At 37.4% G+C, this 14,697-nt stretch overlaps 1 protein-coding gene across 1 annotated transcript in view; it reads right to left on the bottom strand.

Annotated features, from left to right (window-relative positions):
* The window catches only part of LOC114054308 (XK-related protein 4-like), a 463,082-nt gene that overhangs the window by 143,666 nt on the left and 304,719 nt on the right, over positions 1-14,697 (bottom strand). The gene's annotated exons all lie outside the window — the stretch shown is intronic.

Genomic DNA, 14,697 nt, shown 5'->3' with positions numbered 1-14,697 from the left:
AAGCAATGTTATTCTCATTTGACAGAGAATGGGCAGCTTGGCCACTAGAGCCTGAAGCACATTGTTGTGATCTATAACACCTTGGAATTGATTTAGAAAAAGTCATTCATTGCATCTGAATTCTAAGGAATCAAGTCCCCATGGGCTCCACTTGTACTGCAAGTGGAGAAGACACAGGCTGGTCCTGGTTCTCTTTGAGCTCTGGAGAGCTCCCTTTAACAAATGTACTTCTCCTTCCACCTGCCAAGATCTGGCCTGATGTTGAACATGTTTCAGAGAGGCGTATTTAACGTCTTGGTTATTTTAGAGAAATATAGTCAAATGCTCTGTGAGTATTAAACAAACAAACAATCACTGCAAATGCTTTCAGATCATCAAACAAGTGCAATGACTATGACCATAGCCAGGTTAGGAAGACTAGGGAGCCAGGTTTTGGAAGACGTTGACAACATTGGACATATACCTTGAAGAGTTAGAAACAATTGAGCCAGGCAAAAACAATTAGAAATCTTTCAGACAGTATACTTCCTCCAACTACAGGGCCTTGCGTCCTGAGGTTCCCTCCGTTTGTCTTGACTCCTTGCCCCTCGATTGAATTTATTTTGTTCTGGTGCATTTTGTGGTTCTGACCCAGAGGCCAGATTTCTTAGCTATGGCTCTGGCAGTGATACCCAGAGAAATATAAAATGTCACCTTTGACTCAAAAATTGGAATCCCAAATTCCTCCTTTCAAAAGATTACAGATGGTATGTTTTGTTTTAAGATATCTTGCTGACCAGGCCTGCCTGGTGGCAATGAATGCTGTTTATAAGGTTTCAGCTGGAGGGAGCCAAGTTTACCCTGTGAGCCTAGGCTGATGTGGGCAATGGGAAAGCAGCCGTGTTGCCAAGGGCAAGGAAAGCCTTTATTTTTTTCTCCATCATGACCAGTTCTGTAGCACTTGAACTGTAATTCTTAGATTTAGAGTGTTGCAGGTGAAAGGGACCTCTGAGATAATTAACTCTAAACTTCTCCTTCAGAGTTGATGAGGATGAGGCGCAGCAAGATGAAGTGTTTTACCCAAATAAAATACACATATCTCAGAATTAAAGGGACCTTAGAGGTCAAGTCCTAGAGGCCGTATTTCAACAGGAATCTCTACTATCACATCTCTGATGAGGGATCATCCAATCTGGGCTTAAAGACCATTAGTGAGAGGAAAATCACTACCCACCCCCATTGCACTTTGGGAGAATTCTGATTCTTTGGAAGTTTTTTTTTCCTTATATCACACATAAATTAGCCTCTTTCTAAGCTCTATCCTTTGCTCTTAATTCTGCCTTCTGGAGTTGGCCCTAAGGAAAACAAGCTTATTTTCTCTTTCACATTATAGTCCTTCAAGAATCTAAACATAACAATCATGTTTCTATTAAGTCTTATTTTATCTAGCCTAGTTATACCTGATTCCTTTAATCAGTATTCATATGGCATGATCCCTAGGCTCTTTGACATTCTGGTCACTTTCCTTTAGATATTATCCAATTTATGAAGCATTTTCCCCCAAAAATGTGACTTATAGAAATCTCTATGTGGCTTAACCAGATCAGTTCTGTTAAGCTTTCACAGAGGAGGCAGTGCCAGAGCTAGTCCCTGCTGGAAGAACAAGAGTTAAATGACTGAGAGGTGAAGGGGGTGACTTCTAGGCATGAGAGACTGTCTTTATGAATTCCCGGAATGAGTAGACAGGAAGACAGATACAGCTTTTATAATGATAATAATAGTGAATACTCAGTGCTTCAAAATTTGCAAATCTATATATATATATATATATATATATATATATAATATCATATGATGCTCACAACAACCCTGTGAGGCAGGTGCTATTTTTATGCCCATTTGCAGACAAAGAAACTGAGGCTGGGAAAGGTTATGTGACTTGCCCAGGGTCACACAGCCAGTAAGTGACTGTGGCAGGATTCAAACTCAGGGTTTTCAGATGCCAAGACCAAGTGAAACAGAGCAATGCAAATAAGGTTGACAAGTTAGACTGTAGCTAGATTGTGGAGTGTCATACATAGTAGGTTAAAGAACTTGTAATTTATCATCTAGGCCAGAGGTGTCAAAACTGCAGAAGAACCAAATTAAAATATACGTGGAAAATTTTTAACAAAATAAAAATACAATAGAACATAAATAATGTCAATGTGCAGTTTTCTAAGTCAAAATGCAGCCCTCAGGCATCCTTATGTATAAGTTTTTGTTGTTGTTCAGTTGTTTTTCAGTCATGTCTGACTTTTTGTGATCCCATTTGGGGTTTTCTTGGCAGAGATACTGGAGTAGTTTGCCATTTCCTTCTCCAGTTCATTTTACGGTTGAGACTAAGGCAAATGGGGTTAAGTGACTTGCCCAGGGTCACACAGCTAGTAAGTATCTGAGGCTGGATGTGAACTCAGATCTTCCTGACTCCAGGCCTGGCACTCTATCCACTGAGCCACCTAAGCCCCATGTATGGGTTAGTGGCCTGTTTCTATTTGAGTTCTAGGCAGGAATGGGGACCCTGTGTCCTTGAGGTCACATGGGGCCCTCTAGGTCCTCAGGTGTAGCCATTTGACTGAATCCAAATTTCACAGAAAAAATAGGGGATTTGTTTTGTGGAGTTTGGATTCACTCAAAGGGCTGCACTTTCAGACCTAGAGGGCCACATGTGACCTTGAGGCCCCAGTTTCTCCACCCCAATAGGGAATTAGAGGGTACCAGATATTTTTGCTTAGGTAGTTGCATATTTGGACTTATGCATCAGGATGATTGATTTGACAGAAGTGTGAAGGGTAGATTGGAAAAGGAGAGGTTAGAAGCAAGGATACTTTGAGAGAGGCTATTACAGAAATCAAGATGAAAGATGATGTAAATTTGAAATAGGGTGGTAACAATGTGGATAGAGAGAAGAAGACAGATGTAAGATTTATTCTCAAAGGCAAAAAAATGAGAGTATCTAGCAATTGACTGGATATGGAGGGCAAAGGAGAGGAGGAAAGGATCCAAGAAGACCATGAAGTTGTGAGACTGAATGACTGACTGGGAGGATGATGGTGCTATCACAGAGGAAGAGAGAACTCAAAAGGAGGGAGAGGGTTTTTGGTGAAAAAGAGTTTGGTGTTGGCCATGCTGGGTTGAATGCTAGTACTGAATCCAAGTGGAGGGAAACAACAAGAAATAGAGTATGTCAGTGTGCTCAGGGCACAGATTGAGGCTGGACATACAGGTTTACATGTCATTTATACAAAGGTGGTAGTTGAAGTCAGATGAGTGGATAAGATTGCTAAGGGACAATGTGTAGACAGAGAAGAAAGTTAAGGACAGTCTTGGTACAGATCCATACTCAAAGAGCAGAGATAGGAACAGGAATCAATAAAGAAAGCATAAAGTGTGTTTAGGAAGATGGAGAAAACCGTGTCCTGGAAGACAAAGTAGAAGAAATTCTCAGTGAGAAGGTGCTTAATAGTAGCAACTGCTTCGATAATAATACCATATGGTCATAAGGTGATACTTTAGGGCTCTTTAATTTTTTTCCTTTTAAACTCATACTGATTTACTTAAAAAATAGAATTACAGAATCTAAGAGCTGACGGAGAACTCAAATGCTAGTTAGTCCTATCTAGACCTTATTGAAAATCCCTTTCCCATCCTCCCTGACAAGATATCCAGGCTCTTCTTGAAGACCTTCAGTTAGGAGAAATTTATTACAGCCTGAGATGGCCTTTTCTTCTTTTGGACAGCTCAAAGTTATTCCTTGTATAGGGCTGAAATCTATCTCCTTGCCATTTCTATGAATCGCTCCTACTTCTGCTCTCTAGGGCAAATCGGAACAAGTCGGATTACCATTTAATAGTCCTTCAGACACTTGCAAACAGCGGAATGTCACAAATTAATAGTTCCTTCCCCCACTCCCCAGTACTGAGTCTTTTCTCCAAGCTCAATATCCCCAGTTTCTTTGATTCTTATAGGACGTGGTGCTGAGTCCTTGTTACCACCTTGGATGTTTTCTTCTGTATATATTGCAACTTGTCAACATCTTTCCTGAAATGTGGCCTCCAGAATGGAACACGCACTCCAGATATAGTGTAATCAAGGGCAGAGCACAGCATGGCAGAACCATCACCGCTCCTTACTGGACAATATGCTTCTATGAATAAAGCTGAAATAACAGAAGCTCTTCTGGCTTCCTCTGTGTGAAATGCTTGGCAGTCTCTACCACCTGATGCAATTGTTAAGGATAATGATGAGGATGACAATGTCACAGTGTTCACTGATTTTGAACTGGTATTCCACTAAACTCCGCTTCCCTCACTCCACCCCCAACCCAGACTTCCCTCTCCCATACCTTTGTTATTATTTCAAAGCAAGAGTACTGAAAAAGGAAACCATGAACTCTTGTCTGCCAAGCACTAATGTTCTATGCTGGCACAAACAAGTGCTTTCAGTTGAATGTTTTCAGTTTTAATTTTGATTCTCTGAAGTAGAGAGAATCTGATTAGTGTCAGGATAACTTGTAACAGGAGCATGATACAGGAACTGGTGCTGCATTTACTTTCTTACACATACACGTGAATCCTCTTTTAGATGTGTGAGAAGAGGCCTGATCCTCTCTCAGAAGATGCTCATCCCATTCAGCCCCCCAACAGGCTAAGGGATACCCAATGAATTCAGCCGGTAGTTTCTCTTTCATGACTGATAAAATCTCATTTCCATCACTCCATCTCTGCTCTTTGTCTGTGTCTATCTGCTGTCTGTCTGATTCTCCTTTCTTTCTTTTTGCCTAGTCTCGGGGTGCTCAGTGCTGACGCAGTACTTAGGTATGTTGACAAGCATAGAGGCCGGGGAGAATTGGGACAGTCATATGGATAATCCAAGAGAAAAATCAGCTTGTTCAGTTATTTAGATAGTTCATCTCAAGGATTTTCTCCTTTCCCCCCTCTCATTTTTCTTCCCTTCCTCACTATCTCCTTCCCTCCCTCCCTTCTTCCTTTGCTCCTTCATTACTTCCTTCTTTCCTTCCTTCCTTTCTCCCTCCCTCCTTCCTTCATTCTTCCTTCCTCCCTTTCCATCTCTTTCTCTCTCTCTCTCATAAAGTGGTAAAATGGGAGAGAAATAAATTACCTAGGCAGTTTTACTTCATTTAAATTCAATTCAATTCACCGAGTATTTATTTATCACTTAATATTTGTCAGGCACCGTATTAGGGGATATCTCTAAAGCCAAGACTACAACTGAACAGTACTTGCCCTCCTTCACTTTACTAGTAAAGACCTCTATGAAGTCAGCCTCTTGTCCTCCAAGTAGTTTCCCTAGGATATGTACCATTATAACAAAGATGAAGTGCTTTCCCTAGGCCAAACTACATAGCTGGATGTTAATGTCATTTCACTTTCTCTGAGGCTCTGTCTTTCCAAGAATGGTGATTTTCCAACGTGATTTTGTAGACTGAGGACACTCTGTGTGTGTGGGTGTGTGTGTGTGTCTGTGTGTGTGTGTATGTGGGTGTGTGGTTTGTTATTCTGCATTAACAACTTAATGTACTGATGCTATATATGCTGTTGTCAGAATGGTACCAGAGAGATGCTGGCATTAACTCACAGAGTTCTCACCCCTCTCAGTAATGTGCCCCCAATTTTAGCACCTATTCTGTTGGCACTAATGTGCTGTGGGATACTTCTACTGTGTGCTGAAAATTAAATGGTAACCACTGCCCTTTCATAAGATTCAAAGATGTTTTCACTCTGCTTTATTATTATCAACTAAAAAGATCTTCTAAAAGGCTAATGATGATACACAAACACATCCAGCTATCTGGAGTGTTATTGAAGTATCTTAAAAGGAGAAATGTAAAACACTGACCTCAAAAGCTTGTATTCTACCAAAAAACCCAGGGCTAGGAGTCCTTAATGCTTAAAATGTAGGTCACTGTGCAAAACAGTGCCAGTAGGGCTTATTAGAAGATTTTTGAGGTCTCACAGACCTCTGGGGAATTGTGGGTTCTGGGAGAAGCAATCATACATTACAAAGCCTGTTCAGTGGCTCCTAAGAGGCATGCCTGATCTAAGGCGACTTGAGAAAATGCCCTTCAAAGGAAACAGAGTTGATGTTTATATTTAATAACGTATAATCAGTAAACAAATGACTGCTCTCTTTGCTTCTTGAGTTATATCTGTCTTTATTTCCAAATATGTTAGATTAGAACACCAGTCATATCCAGTCCACTCTTTTGGCCTTGATTAAATTACAGTTGAATCATTGCAAACCTTGGTCTTATCAAACAGTTTTCATTGTTCCCGTCGAGATTACCACATTCCTCAAACTGCTAAGAAATTGTTACTCAGGTCTATGATTTCATCAGTGTGGGCATTTCCTCCAACGATGCAGATTGCAACCCATCTGTGTCTGCCTTTTCATTGATATTTTGTCCATGTCCTGTCATGTTCATCTGGGGGAGTGCATCACCTAGCCAAGGCAATATGCCTTGTTTTCTCTTGATATTGTGAGGTTATCAATGGAGCAAACAAATTGGCCATCAATTATTGATTACTCTTACCATTTAACCAGCCTATCTCATTTTTTGCTCATATATTTTACTAGCCTTCTTTACACTGCTTCTCCTTTGTAATTCAGAAGTATATGTAGCATTCTCTTCTATTATGTAGCAATATTCTAGCTATTTCTATACATAACTCATATTATATATAAGTATATATATATACACATATGTAAAGGCAGAGATTATGTCTTATGCTTCTCTGTTATCTCCCTGGCACAGTAAGTTGGACATAATAACTACTCATTTAATGTTTGATCAATGAATGTTGCTGACAAATTATGAGGCACAGATTCTTAAGCAAATTCAGGTTTGTACGGAAGGATTACCCTGCTAGCTTCTCCAACTTAGTCTGAATTTTTGGATAATTTCCCTAGTGTATGGAGGCAATTGGACTCAATCTATTCAAGGAGGAAATAGTGTCAATGGCAATTTCTTCTTCATTCTTCATTGTTCTTGGTGCATAGTAGGTACTTAAAATACCTTTTTCATTCATTCATTCACTCATTTATTCATTAAATGCTGTGAGAAATGGAAGAATGAATATATATATTCCTGTCTATATGTATTAAATATACACACATGTGCATAATTTTTATAACTCCTTGTCTCCACTTCCATCTCTTTATGACACTCTTTGATTTCTTTAGTATTCTTCCTATTTCTTTTCTAATATTTTTCTTACTGTCCCATCTACTCTCCCTATCTTTCCTTTTCCCTCATTCTTATTTTCCATGTTTTTACACTAATGCTTAAAAAAGATCTGAGACTACATATACTACCAATGACTTCATCTTCATTTTCTTCTTTTTATTTTTCTTTTTATTATTATTACTTATTACTTATTCTTATTTTATTATTACTTATCTCTCTTCTCTTTCCCATCCCTAGCCTCAATTTTGTTTTGTTTTGTTTTGTTTTTTGGCTAGGCAATGGGGTTAAGTGACTTGCCCAGGGTCACACAGCTAGTAAGTGTTATGTGTCGAGGCCGAATTTGAACTCAGGTCCTCCTGAATCCAGGGCCGGTGCCCTATCCACTGCACCACCTAGCGCCCCCCCCCCCCAGCCTCAATTTTACATGTGCTTTCCTTATCACTGTTTTAGGCACCTATTTAACAAAGCAGATATGATTGTATGGAAAATTCTCAGAGGCACATACAACTCCAGGGGAAAAGGAACACTTCTATTCTGTTAGTGTTCAATCATCATCCACTTAGTTTTTCCTGTTTAGACCCAATTCTTTTGAGTGATTATCTAATTCTCTCAGGAAGCCCTTCAATGTTCCAGAAACAGGAATATCTAGAGGACTTTACCAATTCTTTTCATCTTGTATTCTGCAAATAATCAATCCTTTCTGATCATAGAGGCGATCACAGGGATATTTCTAATATAAACTACATAAAGTTTTAAAACTTTGCCTTTTACTTTATGAAAACTCAGAACTGCTTACTATGTAGATTGAGAACTAGAAGAATCCACTTATAAATACTAAGCTATATATGTGTGAGAAAATTTCATGCCCAATAGAACATGACTAACTGTGGGAATTGATGTTTTTGGGAAAGGATTTTTTCTGAAGTTCTATGTTTTTGAGACTCTTTTTAATTTCTTAGAATATCAGGCTGTTTTCACAGCTGAGTTATGAGTCTTTGAAATGAAGTATTCACAATAAAAATGCTGACAAAACCTTAGCCATGGCAGTGTTTAGCAGAGCCCATAGTTCTGTAATCAGCTATATATTGTAAGAGCCTGTGTTGTGAATCTCTCTCTGATTTTATCCTAATAAATGTTTACATTCCAATTAAATCAGTTCTTTCTTCCTTTCTTGCTACTCCCATCTGGCTCTGATGCTAAGTTTTGCTCTCTGTTTCTCACTATATGTACCCAGTGATGCCCTCTGATGTTTGAGAAGTATAAGGAAAACCTCTCCTGGATCTTTCGACAGGAAATGATCCCTGTTCTTGTTTTAATCCTGCTGAGTCATAAAGAGAGGGTTGGCTTTTACTTTTGGGATAGGCTTTAAAGCCCAACTGACTCCCATCATATAAACAATTGCAAAATAAACTTCTGAAGTAAAAAACACAATTTCTAAAGGAAAACTAACTACTCTAGAAGAAAATAATTTGCACACTAAACTGAGTGGGTTGGGGATTATATGTGTGATCACAATCAAAAGTAATTTTATTAACTTTCAGAATTCAGAAAATTCTAGTCACATTTTGCAAATGTGGCTTGCTGAACTGCCACAATGTGAGAAAATCTTGTAGTAAGTCATTGATAATTTGCAATTAATTTGCCACCTCCCCTCCCCACTGCCATTTTCTTTCTCCCTCTTTCAGTTCAGAGAAAATCACTGTTACCTTTCAAAGCAATTATTTTTAACATTTGACAGTAATAAGGATGGTCAGTTTGTAACATTCAGTTACAATTCAGCCTTCTCTATGACCAGTGGTTGTTGAAATGTCAAGTGGCTGGAAATGTATCTGAAATTCTATTTTCTTCTGTGTGTGTGTGTGTGTGTGTATTGTCTTCTGTTCACAAAATTGCTTCTAATATTAAAGCCCTAATCTGGAAGTTGGTAGCACTTTTCAATATTATAGGGGAGAAAGGAAAGAAAGAAGTTCAGGAGATACAGATATAAGAGCATCAGGCAGTGTTTAGGTGTGTCTGCTGAACAAAAGTCGCTTCTGATGAAGTACTCATCTGGGTGGATGTGGATATGTTTGTCTCTTTGCAACATAGCACAGGGTATATTCCTACTGTAGCATTCAAAATCCAAGTTGTCCTCACCAAATCGTAGTAAAAGAAGTAACAGATTCAAATATTCAAGGTCCTCTAAGAAAGCCTTTCTGTTCCTTGTGTAATTCTCAAACTCAGACTGAACAACTTATTGACAGAAGTACTCATTATGTGGAAGGCATTGACTTGCTGATCTGTCCAGAGCTTGAATTATTTGTACTATACCATTCTCTTAGATACCCTAATTCATCATTCTTTGTATTTCTTCTCTGACAGATACAGTCTTATACACACAATCATGCATACGTTCATTTGTCCATTTAATCTCTCAACTCTTTCAACTATTTTATGCCTGTGTACATGTGTGCAGATGCACAAAGAAAGGGTGTGTGTGCGTGTGTGTGAAAATGAGAGAGACACACACACAGACAGAGGCAGACATAGATGTGAGAGAGAGAGAGAGAGAGAGAGAGAGAGCGAGAGAGAGAGAGAGAGAGAGAGAACACAGCACCAGAATTTCTGCTTGATTATTGGGTATTTCTAAGTAGAACCTAAAAATAGTCAGCACCCTTATTTCAGAGTGTATGTTCAAGATCATTAAAATTCAAAAGTACTCACAGCTGTGCTAGAAAATGATCCTAGCAGAGCTGGCATCAAACGTTTGATCAGATATAAAGGGTCAAAACTATTCGCTATCCCTCTTAGAATTACTTGGAGTAACATTTTTAGTGACTCAGAAATGATTAAATATAATAGCAAGAAAATCAATAATATCATTATTTACAATGCCACGTTTTTCATAAGTGACCTGTTTAGTACAATTGAACAAAATAACCAAGCAATTAGGCAAACCTTGCTAGACTCTTCTCATTTTAGTGGAAAAGTCATTAGCATTTGCTCTTTTAAACTGCATTCCATATTGAGTGAAAAGATGAAAAGTTTACTGCTTTATTAACTTGATTATTAATAATCAAGGCCACACACAGTGAAGACAGTGTAGTAGAAGCACTGAATGTGGAGACAGAGGACATTGGCTTGAATCTTGGTCCTTCTACTCATTCTCTATGTAAACTTTGAGTCTTTCTGGGCCTCCTTTGCCTCATATAAGAACAATGATAACAAAAACAACAATAACAAGAAGAATGATAGCTAGCATTTATATAGCACTTTAGAGTTTGCAAAGCTCTTTACTTATAATATCTCATTGATCTAAAAATAAGGTGTTTGGGCAAAGGATCTACTTCTTGATATTGCAGAAAAATAAAATGAGGGACATAAAATACGTTAATAATATGTGGAGGAAAATAATGTTTAACTTCTACTATTTAATTAGGGATGCTACAGAAATTCTAGCAGAAATAATGAACTTGTAGATAGAATCTAGTATCTTAGAGATGGATGGGACCTAAGGAATCCATTTTGTCTAACTCACATCTGACTGGGAATGCCTTCTGTACCATCCCAAGCAAATGATTTTACAGTCTTTGCTTGAAGATTTCCAGCGAAAGCTCACTCACTATCCAATGCTACCCTGACTCATACAGAGTTTACAATTTGCTAAAATCCCTAGTCTTTTTCTTTTATATGATTGGTTGCCTATACTTTCCAATTTTAATACTAATGCACTTCTCTATTCTGATATTAATGCATGTCTCCTTTCTACCAATAATACAACTCCCCCTTTTTTAAACCAATGCAGTTGATTTTTTAAATCCATGTGTATAAGTTTGCATTTATTCTTATTTCAATTTCATGTGAGATTTGGTCCCAGCCTATTAGTTTTCCTTCCCAGATTTATGTCCTTGGTAAATGTGGCAAACGTGACATTTATCATAGTCATTGATAAAGATTGAACAGCACACAATTAAAGATACTACCTACTCTTTCTCTGAAAAATCTATGAAACTTCCTCTCCTGAAATCTAGGATTTGTTGTAGTCTAGGCTGGCTTTCTTCACCTTCTCCTCCATCATGATTTCTAAAACAATGTGGTCATTTCTTGTCAGAGTTGCCATCATTTTTATTCTGTTCCTCCAATTTAGTTCAGAGTCAGATCCAGAATAGAATTTCCTCTTGTTGCTTCATTAATATTTTGAAGAATGAAATTATCATTAAGTCAATAATTTATCACTTGCCCAGCTTTTGAGTGAAAGAATACTTCAGCAAATGTCTGGAGAATTGGTCTCAATCCTCCCAGTTATCAATTTTAATTTCCTTTCAGCTCTAAATCTACAATCCTATCATATATATATATATATATGTGTGTGCAAAACACATACATATACATGGACATATGTGTGCATGTACATACATCTATGTGTATATATGAATAAGTTCATGCATTCATGTATCTCATCTTAATACATACCCACCTTTATAAGTATATACATATGTATATACAAACATGAGTATATATATAATATATATATGTATGTATATACACAATACCTCATTGGAGAAAAACTGTAATGCATTCATTTTCATTCAATATTTTCTTCACAATCCACAAAAACACAGCCGGGTGTTTTCTATACCTCTCAGTCAACTGTGTGATTATGAGGATGTGTTCTGATGTGGAAAATTATTTATGGAAGTCTGCCTATTTCCCTCTTATATTTTCATCCAGGGGACCCTCAATTCATGTGTAAATTATTAGCATAATGATTTTATGGAGATGACAACATAGACTAATGGGTTGGCATTTATTGCTGTCCTTTTAATTTTCCTTTTAGGGAATCCGTGATTTCTCTCCCAATTTTGTTAACATCGCTCCACATAAGATATCATGAGAATTGCTCCATTGCTTCAAGATTGTGTCACCTGTAACACACATTTTATTGGTGTGTACTCAGCTTGGTCCAGCTGCTCTTCCCAACTCCCCCTTCATCAGTGGTATTTCATTTTGCTCCTATAAAGTATGATGGGTAATAAAATGTTTGAATCTAAATATGATAACTATGCTTTCATCAATAAAGAAACATTTTTAAAATGCTGGCAAATCTTATGTATTCATTGTCCATTTGTTGTCAGTGCCCCAGTTATATCCATAAATGGTATTAATACAAGCTTTCTTCAAACTGACATCTGCTGCTCTTCAGTGTTTTGTGAGGTAGCAATGCTCATGTTCATACTGAAAAACATGCACTGTTTTGCATTCCTATTTATATCCTCAGTGCTTAATACAGTGCTTTGCACATAGTGAGTGCCTAATCATTTTTTGCTTTCATTCATTTATTAATTCGTTAATTCCATAACTTTGCACAAGTGAGTTTATATCCTATATTGGCATTGCCCTCGGTTGTTATATCCTGCTGGTTAGCATGATCAAGTGTTTTCTGGCTTAGGAGACTTTTGTGTTCTTTTAGCCTGTTTGTGGCGGCAATTATTTTACAAAAGTAAATTTCAATAGGTGATGAATCAATGTTTTTTTTTCCTTTATCTGTTTCCAATGTAAGTATCAATGACTTCTTTGAATAAGTATGACTACAGTTGTTGTAACTCCATGAAGTGTCTTCTTTTGATATTTATCCTTCAGTCTAATTTGATGTTAATTTTTATTTTGGCTTGAACTAGGTGATCCCACTTCATAAGTAGCTGATTCAGCTGTATCACATTGCTAACTAGTTTTTTCTATCTATGAAGTCTGTCTGTCTATCTATCTATCTATCTATCTATCTATCTATCTATCTATCTATCTATCTATCTATCTACCTATCTATCTATCTACCTATCTCATTTTTATCCTTGTGATGTTGTTAGTGCTCTGGCACTTTTGGATTCTCTTCTCAAAGGGAGTCTTCATAATTTATAAGTATGAGCTTCTGAACTATCTACAAATCTTTGGTGTTCCCCTATTCTTCCTTGTTCCAACCTTCACAATGGATTTGAGTATCAATGTTGATTTGGCTTGAAAAAATTTTTTTTCATTTCGCTACTTTTTCATGCTAAGCAAAAGGGGTTGGTGAATAAATTAAAATTATCATAGTGGCCTTTTTATTTTTCTTATTTAGCACTATAAGGCAAGTTGACCAAATTTCTCATGATGTTATGTTTATCATTGCCTTTGGGTGAATAAAGCCAAATTGACCAACACCTTTATTTGCCTCTCCCAGGGAAACTCATGAGCTATACTTATATTTAGTTGCAAATTTCTTATAGCTTTGGGTTTTGTTTATAGTGAGAATCACAAATATTAATATAATTTGATCCCTCCAGCAACATATCAACTTACTGGTCCTTGGACAAGGATCTTATATTTGAAAACTAACAATTCAATTTGTTTTTATAGATAGTTTAAATGCTGTGAATCTTAGCACCCTCTGTCCCATTTCCTATTACTTTACTACGATCACTGCAGAAGAAGCAGAAAGCCACATAGAACTGAAACCATGGATCAATGGTCATTATCCAAAGACCATCCTACTTGTGATAGGGTAGGCTGGTCCTTGGACAGCAGATACTATCTATTACGGCAATCATAGTAGTTGCCATTCTAGTCCAATGTGTCAGAGCTGATATTCTGTGGTCATAGCTTTTGAGAATCTAGAGTCACCTCCATATCATGATGAGTAATCAGAGAGAGGCTTATAGAATTAAAGAAATAAAATAAATAGCTTGTAAAGTTAAAAAACTATTAAAATAGCTAGATTTGATATTAATATTTTCTATTTCTTCAGAAGTTAAGCTCTTCAATTTTTCATTAGTTTTTGCCATAGTATTTTGAGAATTTCTATTCTCCATAGAAATCTGGAGGAAGGTTGCAATTTCTCCTGTTGAAAGAGGTGACAGAATTTCACTTCATCATCAGTGATTAACCATTGTTGAATGGAACAGATTTCATAAAGTTCATAAAGGTACAGAAAACAAAGTAACAGGAGAGAATATTGGAAAGTGATTGGAATAATGTCCTTCATATTAAATGTGGCACATTGACATATTTTCTAATCTCAGAACACTGATGCTTGACTTTCAGTCCTTGTCACATTTACTGTGTGTACCGTTGGGTCAAAGCAATTGGGATTTTGTATACATTTTGATTAAAAGCTTGAGTGACTCTGTTATCCTGACCAGAGAGGATAAATAAAAATAGCCAAAAATGTATAATTTTTATAATGTATTTTAATGTTTCCTCCATTAAGGTGCTCTTGGGCTGCCCCATTGTGACATAGAGGTGACCCAGGGTCTCAAGGACTAATCTAGTAGACAAAAGCACTGGTCAATTTTTCCAAGCTAGAATGGCTTAATGTATGAGCTCAAGACCTAGCCTACATCACCATGGAGACATTTGGCATCAGAAGGAAGGTGGGCTTCCAGGTCATAAGTTGTTTTGGCTGCAGTGATTCACACACACACACACACACACACACACACACACACACACACACACAC

The sequence above is a fragment of the Vombatus ursinus genome, unplaced genomic scaffold (assembly GCF_900497805.2).
Source record: "Vombatus ursinus unplaced genomic scaffold, bare-nosed wombat genome assembly UNPS02014812.1, whole genome shotgun sequence".
Taxonomy (NCBI): Eukaryota; Metazoa; Chordata; class Mammalia; order Diprotodontia; family Vombatidae; genus Vombatus; species Vombatus ursinus.
The sequence above is the reverse complement of the archived record's forward strand: the minus strand, read 5'-3'. Positions and strand labels throughout refer to the sequence as shown.